Below are 14,151 nucleotides of genomic sequence, written 5' to 3'. Positions count from 1 at the left end.
GAGTGTATATACATATTTGCTTACATATTGATAGACTTTCTCTGGATGGAAAACAAAAGAAACCATTAAGAATTGCTGGCACCTACAAAAGGACCAAGGCGTGGGTGGCCAGGGATAGGGATCGGAGAAGCCTTTTTGCTGTGTAAACTTCTATTTCTGTTGAACTTCCATAGACAGAGACTGAGTTAGAGACAGATATGTACATTCATGCCTCCTCACATGTATTTCCATATATATCCCATACAAAAAAATAAAGACTAAAAACCAAAATGAAAAAAGAGCTTTTTGTTAAAAAAAAAAAAATAAATAAAGATGGAAGGGCGCCTGGGTGGGTCAGTCGATCAAGCGTCTGACTTCAGCTTAGGTCATGATCTCACAGCCTGTGAATTTGAGCCCTGTGTCAGGATCTGTGCTGACAGCTCAGAGCCTGGAGCCTGTTTTGGATTCTGTGTCTCCCTCTCTCTCTGCCCCTCCCCTGCCCATGCTCTGTCTCTCTCTGTCTCAAAAATAAATAAACGTTAAAAAAAATGGGGGGGGGGGGTGCCTGGCTGGCTCAGTCAGTTGAACGTCAAACTTGGGCTCAGGTCATGATCTCACGGCCTGTGAGTTCAAGCGCCGAGTTGGGCTCTGTGCTGACAGGTCAGAGCCTGGAGCCTGCTTCGAATTCTGTCTCTCCCTCTCTCTCTCTGCCCCTCCCATACTCATGCTCGGGTGCGTGCTCTCTCTCTCTCGCTCACTCGCTCTCTCAAAAATATATAAAACATTAAAAATTTTTTTTAATTATTAATAAAATAAAATAAAGATGGAGTTTGCCAAGAAAAGTCAGGAGAGAAATTTCCCATCCCTGACTACAACGTAGAGAAACCAGAATTCTCCTGCTCTATTGGCCAGAATGTAAACTGGCACAAGTATTTTGCAGGATAGTTTGGTTGTACCTAGTGAAGTTGAAGATATAAATGCCACACGACCCAGCAATTCCTCTTCTAGGCATGTGAGAAATCTCACATGAACAAAAGACATGTGGGCAAAGATATTCATGGGGCACTGTTTGCTAAAAAAAAAAAAAAAAAAAATCAAAAGAGACTTTGGGGCACCTGGGTGGCTCCATTGGTTGAACATCCAACTTCGGCTCAGGTCGTGATCTGGCGGTTCGTGAGTTTGAGCCTCGCATCGGGCTCGCTGCTGTCAGCCTGTCAGCACAGAGCCCACTTCAGATCCTCTGTCCCCTCTCTCTGCCCCTCCCCGGCTTGCGCTCTCTCAAAAATCAATAAGCATTAAAAAAAGAGAGGGAGACTTTGGATGCAAGCTAATGGCCCATCTTGAGGGTACTGGATAAACAAGTAGAAAGTTCTTTGAATGGAATGCTATACAGCAGTCACATTGTCTGGAAGGGAGAAGGCACATAATGTTTTAGCCAAAGAAAGAACTGGCAAAATTTTAAACATGAAACAGTCCTGTGTGTTGTTTATGGAGATGAAGTATATGAATAAAAGTATAGAAACATAAATGGAATTAAATCTTCTGGAAGATCTCAAAATAAGACCTGGAAAAGAGCAAAAGCCGTGCCATGTTCCTGGATGGGAATACCGTAAAATGTCAATTCCTCCATATTTTCTGTGTCAATTTAATGTAATTCAAATTAGAATACGATTAGGATTTTTTTTTTTCAAAATTGGATGAAATGACCTCAAAGATCGTGTGGCAGCCTACATACCCAAGAATAACCAAAGAAAATCAGAAAAAGAATAACATGGGGTTTTTTTTTCACCTCACCAGAAAGAAGAACATACTATAAAGCCGCTGTAATCAAATCAACATGGCATTGGCACAAGACTGGGCAACGGGAAAGAGGAGAGAACCCCAAAATAGATTCTAGTATATGTAAGAATGTGATTCTTGACAAAGGTAGTATTTCAGTTCAGTCGGAGAAGGGTAGATCATGAAATATTCAGTGCTGGCACAGGTGAATATCTATCTGGAAGAAAATAAAATTGGACCCCTCATATACCTAAATAAATTCCAGATGGATTAAAAAGTTTAATGTGAAAAATAAATGCCTTGCAAAGAAACTCCCAGAGGCGACACTGGAGATCTGGCCAGGAGAGTAGCATATGCGAACACCAGGGGGAAAAGGACTCAGCGTGTTCTGGAAAAAGCAGATATTCAAGATGGCCGGGGCAAAGGGGAGGCCCAGGTGTGTGGAAAGCCTCCCCAAAGCCTGGTCACACGAATTACCATCTTCAGAATTGTTTGCCATACCTTTTCACCCCTGTGCTATTTCTTTAATCTTTTTTTTTTTTTTTTTTTTAAAGTAGGCTTCATGTGGGGCACCTGGGTGGCTCGGTCAGTTAAACATCTGACTTCAGCTCAGGTCATGATCTCACGGTTCGTAGGTTCAAGCCCCACATCAGGCTCTGTGCTGATGGCTCAGAGCCTGGAGCCTGCTTTGGATTCTGTGTCTCCCTCTCTCTCTCTCTCTCTCTCTCTCTCTGCCCCTCCCCTACTCACTCTGTGTCTCAAAAATAAATAAATGTTTAAAAAAAATTTTTTTTAAATAATAAAGTAGGCTTCATGCCCTGCACAGAGCCCTCATGTCCCTGGTCTCAAGACCTGAGCTGAGATCAAGAGTCAGATGCTTAACCAACTGAACCACCTTACTTTAAATTTTCTTTTTTTTTTTTTCAACGTTTATTTATTTTTGGGACAGAGAGAGACAGAGCATGAGCGGGGGAGGGGCAGAGACAGAGGGAGACACAGAATCGGAAACAGGCTCCAGGCTCTGAGCCATCAGCCCAGAGCCCGACGCGGGGCTCGAACTCACGGACCGCGAGATCGTGACCTGGCTGAAGTCGGACGCTTAACCGACTGCGCCACCCAGGCGCCCCTGAACCACCTTACTTTAAATCAATCCCTGTCTTTGTAAAGCAAATTGTGTTTAAAAGGCAAATTTGTATCACTGGCAAAATCATGGGTTCAATGAGGTAGTCATATATTTTTTTGAATCACATGGAAATAAATAAGTTGACTATTAAGATGAAAAATAAAAAGGTCTGGAATTACTGCGGTAGGATGGGTTAAATTTCCATATTGTTTATTTTATTTTACTTTTTAAAATTTTTTAAGGTTTATTTATTTTTCAGAGACAGAGCATGAGTGGGGGAGGGAGAGAGAAGGAGACACAGATTCTGAAGCAGGCGCCGGGCTCAGAGCCGTCAGGCTCTGGTCAGCACAGAGCCTGACACAGGGCTTAAACTCACGAACTGGGAGGTCATGACCTGAGCCAAAGTCGGTGAAGCAACCCGACTGAGCCACCGAGGCACCCCTAAATTTGCATTTTGGAAATCACTCTGCCACCTTGTGGGCAGGAGGGACTGGAGGGGGTAAGATGGGGAAGGAGTCAGCCGGAAAGAGGCCCGAGCAACAATTCATAGAAGATAGTGAGGTGTAAGCCAGGGCCACCCACACCCTCCCTTTCCCTTCTCCCACATTCCCAAATCTGACCACATCCCAGCATCAACACAGCTACTGCCCCGCCATCATTTCACCTGGGATTTCTGTACTAGCTTCCTCAGTGGAAGCCCCCAGGCTCCCCCCATCTATTAAGAACACAGCAGCCGGAGAGATCTGTGAAAACGTGAGCCAGACCCTGTCCCTGTTCCTCTCCATACCCTCTCATGGCTCCTGCCTCACTCAGAGGAACCCATGCCATCTATTCCCTCATTGTCTCTCTCATCTCATTCCCTTTGCTTACTCAACTCCAGACCCACTGGCTTCCTTGCTGTTTCTCAAATGTATCTGGCACGTGTCCACCCCAGGACATTTGCACTTGTTGTTGCCTTTGCCCAGATATCCACATGGCTTCTTTCCTTACTTCAGGTCTCTGCCCAAATGTTGCCTTCCCCGAGAGGCCTTTCTGGTGAAGGCCAAGCTAGCTGTGGGTGACAGCCAGGGTACAGATGGTCCTAGAGGCCCTGCAGGCTCTGTGCTGCATCTGGGCAGACCAAGCCTCCCCCAGATGCCTAACCCCCTGTGCCTAAGGCCAAACATATCTCTGGCCTTTCAGTTACATGAGCCAATAATACAGACCCCCTCATTTTTTCCCTTTAGCCAGTCTGAGGTGGGTTTTTTTGTATCTCCCAGCTAAGGAGTCGTGGTAATCTGAGTTGTGATAGATTAAAGATGATTACTGTTACTGAGAGAGACATCCCCTTCCCTTGAGTCTGGGTGGTCTCTGTGACTACTTGACAAGAGAAGATGGTGGGAGGGGCACTAGAGTTTCCAGGCTCAGGGATTAGATTGCTAGCTTCCACCCCCTGTCCCTTGAAACCTTCTCCATGGGAGTCCTGAGCTGCCATGTAAAAAGCTCAGCTACCTTGAGGTCGCCAGGCCACCAAGCTAGCCGGGTGGAGACACCGTGTGCCGAGAAGTAGTCACCCCTGGCCATTTGAGCCGTCCTGGCTGAAGCTCCAGATATCATGGGGCAGTAAGAGGCTGTCCCTGCTGCATCCTGTCCAAATACCTGACCCACAGTTTTGTGAGATCTAATAATAATGACCTGTTTTAAGCCATTAAGCTTCAGGGGAGCTTAAAAAAAAATTTTTTTTAATGTTTATTTGTTTTTGAGAGAGAGAGAGAGAGAGGGAACAGGGGAGGAACAGAGAGAGAGGGAGACACAGAATCCAAAGCAGGCTTCAGGCTCCGAGCCATCAGCACAGAGCCCGACGCGGGGCTTGAAGTCACAAATCTTGAGATCATGACCTGAGCCAAAGTTGGACGCCTGACCAACTGAGCCACCCAGGCTCCCCAGGAGAGTTTTTTTTTTCTTAATGCAGCAACAACTAAATGGAACAACAGGTATTTGCAAAGAGCCACATACACTTATTGGATTGAGAAGCGAGACAGAGAGACGAGGCCGCAGACTCCATAGGATTGGCTCACTTCCTCTTACACACTGCGGACTCCCTCTTACACACACTTGGGACAGTGGAGTGGAAAGTTTTGGCAGACAGCAATACTAATAAAGACATAGGTGTTGATCATGGGCAAAGTTCTCAGCAGCACCAACAGATGCTGAAATACACACAACGAAAGTAACAACACACCTGAAAACAGCCAGTCCAACAATCCCCACATGAGGAAGGATAAAGGGACGCACGCGAGGCTCAGTAGATAAGCGTCCGACTCTTGATTTCCACTCAGGTCACGATCTCATGGTTTGTGAGTTCGAGCCCCAAGTCCAGCTCTGTGCTGACAGCATGGAGCCTGCTTGGGATTCTCTCTCTCTCTCTCTCTCTCTCTCTCTGCCCCCCCACCCCCTGCTCGTGCTGTCTCTCTCTCTCTCTCTCAAAATAAAGAATAAACATTTTAAAAAGTTATCCAAAATGAAAAAAATCTCTTCTATAAAAATAACCCCCCCCCCCACTAATGTTCCTCCCAGCACAGCCTCTCCCCACGCATGAGATATCCTGGGCCCATGCCTCTGCTTCTTATCTGTGTGGCTCCAATTAGCATCCAACACTCAAAGGCCATATGTTTTCACAGAAGTGTATCTTCAAGCACTCACTTTAGATGTCCACTTGGTTGTATATGTTTAAGAAAAAAGGGAACCCAGGACATCTGCATGGCTCAGTCGGTTAAGTATCCAACTCTTGATTTTGGCTCAGGTCATGATCTCGCGGTTTGTGGGTTCGAGCCCCTCTTCTCGGTCCTCTCTCTCTCCCTCTCTCTGCCCTTCCCCTGCTCATGCACTCTCACTCTCATGCGCTCTCTCTCTCTCTCAAAATAAATAAATAAAGTTAAAAAAAAAAAAAGGAAGAAAAGAAAAAAGGAATTCATTGGTTCACAGAACTGAAAATTCTAGGGTGGAATGCTTCAGGTGGTTGAATCAGGATGCAAATGACATCCTTATTTCCAAACAGGCTCCTCTGGCTTCTACTGTGAGTCTGTTCCCAGACAGGCTCTGTCCTCATGGCTGCAAGATGGTTGCAGCAGCTCCAGCCCCTACATCCCTTTGTCCCCAGCGGGGACAATGTGGGATCTCTTTCGAGAAGCTTCTGACAACTCTCATTAGCTTTAGTTCAGTCGTGTGCCCATCCTTGAAAGGGCCTCTGGGACACAGTGGCACACTGACCAGGCCTGACCCAGGAGCCCACCCTCAGCCCGGCGGTGCCAGAACAATCAAGATATGGGAATGGATGTTGGGTGGCAAAAAACACAGAAGCCCACTCAGCTCACATCTTGATTATCCATCCGCTATAAACATCCTTCTTCCCATGCTCATTCCTGCGGGAGGTCTCATAGGCAGAACCATGGCCCCTCAGGCTGCCCACCTTAAACTGAATTTGTTCCTCGCATAGTTAACAGGGCTTCGCAGATGCAGTTAACGTTACTAATCTATTGACCTTAAAGTAGGGAAATGATCCTGGCTTATCCTGGCGGGCTCCATGCGATTACATGAGCCCTCAAAAGCAGAGAGCGCTCCCCAGCAGGGGGCCGAAGAAGAGTGGAAGAGGAAGTTAGAGTGGGGCAGGCAAGGGGAAGAGAGATGCAAAGCTTGAGAAGGGTTCGAAGCACAATTGCAAAGAAATATTGGCAAAGACACGGGGACCCCAGTCTTAGGACAAATAACTGAAGTCTGCCAACAACCTCAGCAAGCAAGCGTCTCTTCCCTCAGAGCCTCCAGGAAGGAGTCCAACCTGCTGACACTTTGATCAGCTCTGGGGCCCTTTAAGCAAAAACCCAGTGGAGTCGCGTGCCGCCTAGGATCTCTGACTCACAGAAACTGTGAGATACCGAAAGGAGGCTGTTGGGAGCCTCTTGGTTTGGGGTACACAGTTACAACCACAACGGAAAAGCGTACTGGAGGCCACACACTATCTCTTCCAGTCACACGTCCCCAGGACCAGATTCCGGTGACCCCCGGTTGAGATTGCAACGCGTTGGCCATCCCCACATGACTCGGGCAGAGACGAAAGGAGTATGATATCAACTCCTGTGTGGGAAAGGGGAGAGTGCCCCATGGGCCCTAGCTCAGAGCCCAGCTCAGGACACTGGAAAATGTGAGACATACAATTACCATGTGACCCAGCGACACAACTCCAAGGTTCGTACCCGGGACTCTTGGAAACACGTTTTCACATGGACACTGCTTTGCACGAGCGTTCAAAGCAGCGCTGTTCGGGATGGCCAAAAATTAGAAGCAAATGCCAGTCGACTGGCGAACAGACAAGCAAACTAGTCTATCCGTACAATGGAATATTATTTGGCATAAAAAGGAATGACATGCTGATTCATGCTACCACATGGGAAAGCAGAGTAGTGGTAAACGGGTATCCCAGGGTTTTTAGTATATTCACAGAGTCGTGCGGCCATTACCACAATCTAAGTTGAGAAGATTTTAACAACCCCCCTAAAGAAACCCTGTACCCACTGGCAATCACCCTCCGCCTCTCCTTACCCCCCAGCCCTGGCGACCACTAATCTACTTTCTGTCTCTATTGTGAACATTTCATATAAATACAGCCATACGCTCTGCGGGCTTTTGTGCCTGGCATCTTTCACTTAGCGTAACGCGGGCAAGGTCATCCGTGCCATGGTGTGCATCAGGGGCTCTCTGCCACCTTATTTTTTTTTTTTTTAACGTTTATCTATTTTTGAGACAGAGAGAGACAGAGCATGAACAGGGGAGGGGCAGAGAGAGAGGGAGACACAGAATCGGAAGCAGGCTCCAGGCTCTGAGCCATCAGCCCAGAGCCCGACGTGGGGCTCGAACTCACGGACCGAGAGATCATGACCCGAGCCGAAGTCGGACGCCCAACCGACTGAGTCACCCAGGCGCCCCCTCTGCCACCTTCTCAGGCAGCCAGTTCAGTTGCCAGTTCAAATGGAGACGTGTTTGCTGCCTGCCCATCCTGCTCCATGGCCAAGTCTACGGTGGGCACTGGGGCTGTCACCTCTTCAGTCACCAGTTCCACATGGTGCAGATTCCAAATGTTAAAGATGGCTTACACTCAGGGATAATATCACATAGGCTTGTGTTTGTGTTTGTGTTTGTGTTTGTGTTTGCCAGACCTGGAGTTTTCTTTGGTAGGGCAACCCCATCAACAACGTCTTAGGTTTTCCCCTCTATTTCTTTACCAACACATGTTGAAGGGGCGCCTGGGTGGCTCAGCTGGTTGAGCATCCGGCTCTTAACTTTGGCTCGGGTCAAGATCCCAGGATCATGGGATCAAGCCCCACGTCAGGCTTCGTGTTGAATGTGGAGCTTGCTTGGGATTCTTTCTCTCTCTCTTTCTCTCTACCCCTCTCCCCCACTCATGTGCTCCTTCCCTCTCTAAAATAAATAAATAAATAAATAAATAAATAAATAAATAAATATTGTAAAGGATATCAGGCACGCAAAAGGTTAAGCAAAAATATATATATATATATATATTGTATATATACGTATATATATATATATATATATATATAAAATGTACCCAACACCCACCTCAAGCATTAAAATATCACCAATATAGTTGAAACACAGGAACTCACTACATACTTGAAGGAAAAGTACAACTATTTTGTAACTTTGTGATAGGGAGAGATTTTCTAAGCATTGCATAGAAATCAGAAAATATAAAGCAAAGGATTGATTCATTGGACTACACAAAAACTTCCAACTTCTGTATAGTGAAAGAGACCACAAGCAAACTTAAAGGGCAAACAATAGACTGAGAGAGGGTATTTGCAGTGCTTCTAATGAAGTAGCAGTCAATATCTATAATATGCAAAGTGTTCCTAAAAATCAATAAGGCAAAGACAAACAACCCAACAGAAATATAGGCAATTCCCACGAAAAGAAATATAATGGTCCATCCACATATGAAAGGAAAGCACAATTAATCAAATAAATGATCATTAAAAGCAACAACGAGGTGCCATTGTTCCTTTAGCAGATTGGCCACCCACAAAAAATTATACAAGTGACAAGAGTGATAACAGCCATCGACAGCGAGCCTATCAGAAAGCAAGCATCCTCCTCTACTATGGGTGGGAATATAAATTGATGCAACTTTTAGCAAGCGCAATTAGCTAGGACCTCTCTAAATTTAAAGTGTGCTTACCCACAACCACACACTTAGCAACATATGGTGCAGAAATACTAGCATATGAGAAAATGAATGTACAAACATTGTTAGCAAAAATACTGCATGTGCTGATAGGGAACACTGTCCACAGTTTATTTCAAGGGAAGAAAAACCAAGTTATAGAATAAGAGGTATGTTATAGTCCCATTACTGTTTTCTAAAAACCCTATGTGATAATGTGTGTATGTATTCCTCAGGGCTATTCATGAGCTTCCTCGTTTGAATCGTAATAACAGACATATTTTTTTCATAATCCAAAAAACAATAAAGACTTTTCAAAACCTAGTGAAGACTGTGTCATAAGTATGAGATTTAAAAATAGTAAAATGACATTTATTTCTGATAGTAGTATTTATTTCTAATAATATTATTATAATAAAATGACATTTATTTTCTCTTTAGACTGTGCCTTTTGTGTCCTATTTAAGAAATCTTTGCCTAGCCCAGTGTCACAGAGATTCTTTTCCCCCATGTGTTTTCTTCTAGATTTTTAAGAGCTTTAGCTCTGACACTTAGATCTGTGATCCTTTTAGGCTAAGTTTTCAACCCACGGAAGTTCCCTCTTCCCAGAAAGATAGTCAATTGTTTAAGCACTAAAACTATGTTACCATAAGTTGAAAAAGCAACATATTCCCCCGTTGAATTACTTCTGTACCTTTGTAAAAAAATCAATTGACCATACAAATGTAGCTCTATCTGGGGGCTCTTTTTCATTGATCTATTGGTTTATCCTTACATCAGTATCGCACTGTCTTGATTGCTCTAGCTTTATAGAAAGTCTTGAAATCAGATTGTGTAAATCTTCTGACCCTGTTCCTCCTTTTCAGGATTATCTTGGTTCTTCCAGGTTCTTTGCATTTCCAAGTAATTTTTTTGATTGGGTTGTCAATGTATCTGTTTCTTTGTAGTTATTTATTTTTAATTTTGTAATGTTTTGTTTATTTTTTATTTAATTTTTTTAATGTTTATTTATTTTTGGGAGAGACAGAGACAGAATGAGAGTGGGTTAGGGGCAGAGAGAGAGGGAGACACAGAATCCGAAGCAGGCTCCAGGCTCTGAGCTGTCAGCACAGAGCCCGACACGGGGCTCGAACCCATGAACTGCGAGATCATGACCTGAGCCGAAGTCGGACGCTCAACCAGCTGAGCCACCCAGGCACCCCTTTTATTTATTTATTTTTATTATTATTATTTTTTTAGTGTTTACTTATTTTTGAGAGAGACAGAGACAGAATGTGAGCGGGTTAGGGGCAGAGAGAGAGGGAGACACAGAATCCAAAGCAGGCTCCATGCTCTGAGCTGTCAGCACATGGAGCCCCAATACGGGGCTCGAACCCACGAACTGGGAGATCATGACCTGAGCCGAAGTTGGACGCTTAACCAACTGAGCCACCCAGGCACCCCAATTTATCTCTTAATAAAGCCTGGATTTTTGCTAGAATTGTATTGAATGTTTGAATCATTTTAAAGATAATAGTCACCTTTTGGGGCACCTAAGTGGCTCAGTCGGTTGAGCAACCCAATCTTGTTTTCAGCTCAGGTCATGATCCTAGGGTCATGGGATCGAGCCTGATGTCTGGCTCTGCACTGATCACACAGCCTGCTTAAGATTCTCTCTCCCTCTGCCCCTCTCTCTTGTCTGTGCACTCTCTCTCTCAAAAAAAAAAAAAAAAAACCTAAAAATAAAAAAGAAGATTACTATTAAAAAAAAAAAAGGATGATTGTCACCTTAACAATATAGGCTTTTCTGGCTCATGAATATGGTATATAGCTCCATTTGACTAGATCTACTCTAACTTCCCTGTGTAAGATTTTGTAGTTTTGAGGGGCACCTGGGTGGCTCAGTCGGTTAAGCATCCAACTTCAGCTCAGGTCATGATCTCACGGTCTGTGAGTTCGAGCCCCGCGTGGGTCTCTGTGCTGACAGCTCAGAGCCTGGAGCCTGCTTCAGATTCTGTGTCTCCCTCTCTCTGACCCTCGCCTGCTCGTGCTCTGTCTCTCTGTCTCAAAAATAAATGAGAACATTAAAAAAAAAGATTTTGTAGTTTTGAGAGGACACGTTACATATCTTTTACTAAATTTATTCCTAAGTATTTTGTCCTGGACGATATTATAAATTGAATTATTTTTTAAATTCCACTTTCTACTTTTTCAGTGATAGTATATAGAAATACATGGATTTTTGTAGTTTGATTTTCATCCTGAAAAACTTGCTTTACTCACTTGTTAGTTCTAGTAGCTTTTAAAAAAAATTATTATTCCTTAGGGTTTTCTGTGTACACAATCATGCTTTTGCACATAAAGACAATTTCACACCTTTCTTTTCTATCTTTGAGCCATTTATTTCTTTCCTTTGCTTATTACACCGGCTAGGACCTTCAGTATAAATGTGGACTGGAAGTTGTGACATCTGTATCTCGTTCCTAATCTCAGCATTGAGTGTTTCACTTTTGAGTATGATGTCAACTAAGGTTTCTCATAGATATCCTTCATCAGGCTGAAGAAGTTCCCTTCTGTTCCTAGTTTGCTGAGTTGTTGTTGTGAATCAGTGTTAAATCTTGTCAAATGCTTTATTTGCAGCTTTCAAAATGATCATATGGATTTCCCCTCTTATTCCATTAATACTGAGAATTACATGAAATTATTGGGGGCATGAAAATCACTTTTGTGGGTGCCTGAGCGGGCTCAGTCAGTTGGGCGTCCAACTCCGGCTCAGGTCATGATCTCACGGTATCATGAATTCGAGCCCCACATTCCGCTCTCTGCTGTCAGCACAGAGCCCGCCTCGGAACCTCTGCCTCCCTCTGTTCTCTGCCCCTCCCTCGCTCTCTCTCACGTGCACGTGCTTGCTTTCTCAAAAATAAATAAACATTAAAAAAAAGAAAAGAAAATCACTTTTGCATTCCCGGGATAAGCCCTACATGCTAATGATATATTGTTCTTTTTATATGTTGCTGTATTCAATTTGTTAAAGTTTTGTTAAAGACTTCTGCATCTATGTTCATGGGGGATTTGGGTCCATACTTCTCTTTTCTTGAGATGTTTTGTCTGTTTTGGGTGGCAGGGTGATAACACTTGCCTCACAAAATTAGTTGTGAAGTTTTCTTCCATCTTCTATTTTCTGAAGTAGTTTGTATTTTTATTTTTATATTATTTTTTATTTATATTTATATTATTTTTATAGGTATATTTATATTATTTTTCCTTATTTATATTATTTTTCCTTATTTTCTTTATAGTAAGCTTTTATTTTTTTTAACTTGGGTCTTTTTTTTCTTTTTATAAATTTATATATTTATATTGACAGAGAGAACACAGGCAAGGGAGGGGCAGAGAGAGAGAGAGAGAGAGAGAGAATCCCAAGCAGGCTCCACACTGTCAGCACAGAGCCTGATGCAGGGCTCGAACTCACGAACCATGAGATCATAACCTGAGCCGAAATCAAGAGGCAGACATTTAATCGACTGAGCCACCCAGGCGCCCCTCTTTTTCTAATTTCTTAAGATTGAAATTTAGATCAAGTACTAGACTAGGAAAAATATATACCTGATTAGGACTTGTATCCAGCATTTATTTGTTAAGGAAAACTCCTACATCTCAATAATAAGACAAATTATCTGATTTTTTAAAAAAGTGGACAATTTGAACAGCCACTTCATAAAATGGCCAATACAAACATGACAAGAGGGGCACCTGGGTGGCTCAGTCAGTTAAGCGTCCAACTCTTTTTTTTTTTTTTATTTTTTTTCTTTCAACGTTTATTTATTTTTGGGACAGAGAGAGACAGAGCATGAACAGGGGAGGGGCAGAGAGAGAGGGAGACACAGAATCGGAAACAGGCTCCGGGCTCTGAGACATCAGCCCAGAGCCTGATGCGGGGCTCGAACTCATGGACCGCGAGATCGTGACCTGGCTGAAGTCGGACGCTTAACCGACTGCGCCACCCAGGCGCCCCAAGCGTCCAACTCTTGATTTCAGTTCAGGTCATGATCTCACAGTCCGTGGGATAGAGCCCTGTGTCGGCCTCTGCACTGACCGTGTGAGACCCGTTTGGGATTCTCTCCCCCCCCCCCCATCCCCTCTTCCCCAGCTTGCTCTCTCTCTCTCTCTTTCAAAAATAAATAAATAAACATTAAAAAACAAAGAAGAAGAAGAAGATGCTCACATCACTTGTCATCAAGGAAATGCAAATTAAAGGCACTTTAAAATATTAAAATATTTTTGTATAAACATAAACATTTTATAAAATATGAAAACAGTTAGTGGGTATAAAAATACACCCTCCAAAGTGGCTAAAGCCAAAAAGGCTGACCATACCAAGTGTTGACAATGACGTAGAGCAACTAGAAGCCTCACACATTGCTGGTGGGGATGCAAAATGGTTTGGGCACTTTGGGAAAGAGCACAGTAGTAATTTATAAAGCTAACCATACGCTTAACTATGTTACTCAGCAACCCTACTCCTAGATATATACAAAAGAGAAATAAAAACATAGGTCCACATAAAGACTTTCATGTAAACGTTCATTATCCATAATAGCCCCCGACTGGGAACAGCCCATATGTTCATCATCTGGAGAACAGATAAACAAATTGTGGTATCGTCATGCTATGCAATATTACCCAGCAATTAAGAAGAACGAAATATTAATTTACACAATGACATAAATGAATTTTTAAAATATGCTACATTAGGAGGCGCCTGAGTGGTTCAGTTGGTGAGCATTCGACTCTTGATTTTGGCTCAGGTCATGATCTCATGGTTTGGTTTGTAGGATCGAGCCCCACGTTGGGCTCTGCGTTGACAGTGAGGAACCTGCTTGGGATTCTCTCTGCCCCTCTCCTGCTCTCTCTTTCTCTCTCAGAGGAAGAGAGAATCCCAGGCAGGCTCCGCACTGTCAGCACAGGGCCCGACACAGGGCTCAAACTCACAAACTGTGAGATCATGGCCTGAGCTGAAAGCAAGAGTCAGATGGCAAAACTGGGCTTTGCAGATGTGACTGAGTTAAGGATCTTG

This window comes from Felis catus, chromosome A2, assembly GCF_018350175.1.
Source record: "Felis catus isolate Fca126 chromosome A2, F.catus_Fca126_mat1.0, whole genome shotgun sequence".
Taxonomy (NCBI): Eukaryota; Metazoa; Chordata; class Mammalia; order Carnivora; family Felidae; genus Felis; species Felis catus.
This window is presented reverse-complemented; position numbering follows the sequence as displayed.